Source organism: Callospermophilus lateralis, chromosome 10 (genome assembly GCF_048772815.1).
Source record: "Callospermophilus lateralis isolate mCalLat2 chromosome 10, mCalLat2.hap1, whole genome shotgun sequence".
Taxonomy (NCBI): Eukaryota; Metazoa; Chordata; class Mammalia; order Rodentia; family Sciuridae; genus Callospermophilus; species Callospermophilus lateralis.
In genome coordinates, this window is record NC_135314.1 from 25,357,980 (window position 1) to 25,360,495 (window position 2,516).

Consider the following 2,516-nt stretch of genomic DNA (forward strand, 5'->3'; position numbering starts at 1 on the left):
TCACCTAGCAGGAATAATGTAGCAGGATGCGACCAGCAAGAAGAGAATGGTAAGGAAACACAAAGTGCTATCTGGCTGTGAACATGACATTGGACTGATTAGGCTAATCCAGAGATTTGAGCAAATAGAAAAAAAATATAAAATGAGGGATTGTAGCAAAATATGGGATAAGAATATTATCAAAAGGAGAGTAGTAGGGCTAGCTCAGTGGTAAAGTGCTTTCGCAGCACCCATGAGTCCCTGGGTTTGATCCTCAGCACCACATAAAAATAAATAATAAAGTAAAAGTAAATTTTTTTAAAAAAATGAGAGCTGTAAATGTATCATTTATTAAAATAGGCGAAAACAGGCATTTTAAATAAAATTAATAAATAAATAAAAACCCTGTTTTACAGGAAAAGAAGAAGGTAATGGATTAAAATAAAACAAGACTATGAAATGGAATGACTTACTTTAAAAATAAAAGAACAGGGATTACAGTGGATAAAGAAAAAATAATGTAAGAATGAGAAAGAGTACTTTAAAAATTATAATAGTAAAATGAATGACAAAAAATTAGAAATGTTTATAATCTATGACAACAATATAGGTAATCTCAATGGAAAAAATATTAAAATATTTGATTTAACACATTTTTAAAATTTAAGAATCACAAAGCACAAGGGAAATCTGAATGCCTATTGTAAAAGAGAAATTATTTATAAAAAATATGAAAAATTCCATCCAACACAGTTAATTCAGACAAGCTTTTGTGTACTTTAATAAAACATGGATAATGAAGGGGTACAGATAATTTAAAGAAGAAATGAACCAAAACTTTTTCCTCTTATTTTATATCTTTAATATCCAAAGTGGGCTCTTCTGTGATAATAGCATACATCAGTTAGGAGTATATAAATTAAGCTGGACCTGGTGTCACACCTTGTAATCCCATAGACTGGAGAGGCTGAGACAGGAGATTCCTAAGTTGAGGCCAGCTTCACCAACTTATTGAGGTCCTAAATAACTCAGTGACACTCTGTCTCAAAATAAAATAGAAAAAGGGCTGGGTTTGTGGCTTAGTAGCTGAACAACACTGGGTTCAATCTTGTGTACCAAAAAAAAAAAAAAAAAAAAAAAGCATATAAATTGAAACAAGATTTCCAGGAAGCAATTCATTTATATGTTCTAAAATTCTTGTGGTTTTTATTTATCTATTCATTGAACAAGTATGAATCACTTAATATGTGACAGGCACTATTTAAGACACTGAGGATAAAGTATTTAACAAAACAGATGGAAATTGTTGCCTCGTTTATCTTATATTCTAAGAGGAAGAAATGCAATTGACCATTAAGAAAACAAACAATTCAGAATGAGGGGATATGACATATTAGATAGATGCTCAGGAAAATGTCTCTGGTGTGGTGACATTTGAGCATTTATCTGAGTTTATTCTGAGAGTCCAATATGATAACATATGGGAGAAAAGCCCTTTCAGAGAGAAAGACACCTACCCAGAGACCCAGAGATGGGGAGCAATTGCCACGAATGTTATACCAAGAATTCTTTCATTATAACTGCCCACAAAACTGGAAATGGAATAGATCAGTTCTTGTGCTTCATTATATTTTATCCATGTAGTGATTATTTAAGAGTTATGAGATGTGAACTTTAAGTAAGTAAAAACAGGAAGAAAAAAAAACACTTCAGTTTCCACAGCATATATACTAAAATTAGAATGATACAGAAAACATTATTGTGGCCCCTGTGCAAGAATAACATGCAAATTGGTGAAGCATTCCATATATATATATAAACAAAATAAACAAACAACAAATCCCAATTCCAGAAAATGTATGACTCCAGACAATGTATGAGTCTGATTTTGTAAAAAAAAAACAAACAAACAAAATACAAAAATCAAGTATCAAAATGTTGATAGCAACTGCCATTTTTGTATGATAGAATCATAGATTTTTGCTTTTCTTTCTAAAATTAAAAAAAACACTTAAATGCATTTTTAACAAAAGGAAAACATTAATCAAAAGGAGAAGTAGCTGTTACAGCTTACATCTATTATCAACCACATCAATCTTTTTATCACAAATCTTGAAGCGCTCATCTTATTTGAGGGTATTTACTCTCCAAAGTCTAGCTAGACAGTACTTAGAAGGATTCTTTCCAGATAAAATTCTTTTCAAATTTCTTCACTACTCTGTTTCTTTACTTCTGTCCTGTTATGCAGACCCAGAGGAAAGGTTTTAAAATACATATATAAAACCATGTTCATGTACGCAGTAAGCCTTTGTTTCTGCTTTGAGAGCATATGGCAAGAGTCATCTTTTTCAATCAGCGACAAATGCCCTCCCACAGCATCTACTATTGTGACCCTTAATTAGATTTTCCCAGACCATCTAAAATAACTCATGTCTGAGACCCTCCCTGTCTGGATGGGTCCCAAAGGATTGAGGCAACAGCAGGAGAGCAAGAAAGTATCTTACTGCAGCTCAGAAGTATCTTACTGCAGCTCAGAA

The 2,516-nt window shown here is 32.3% G+C and overlaps 1 non-coding gene across 1 annotated transcript; it reads left to right on the plus strand.

Annotated features, from left to right (window-relative positions):
- Positions 1–1,683: 1,683 nt before the first annotated feature.
- On the plus strand, positions 1,684–1,792 carry LOC143409022 (U6 spliceosomal RNA). The gene has a single exon (XR_013092541.1). It is a non-coding gene; the product is annotated as a U6 spliceosomal RNA (small nuclear RNA).
- The last annotated feature ends 724 nt before the right edge of the window (positions 1,793–2,516 follow it).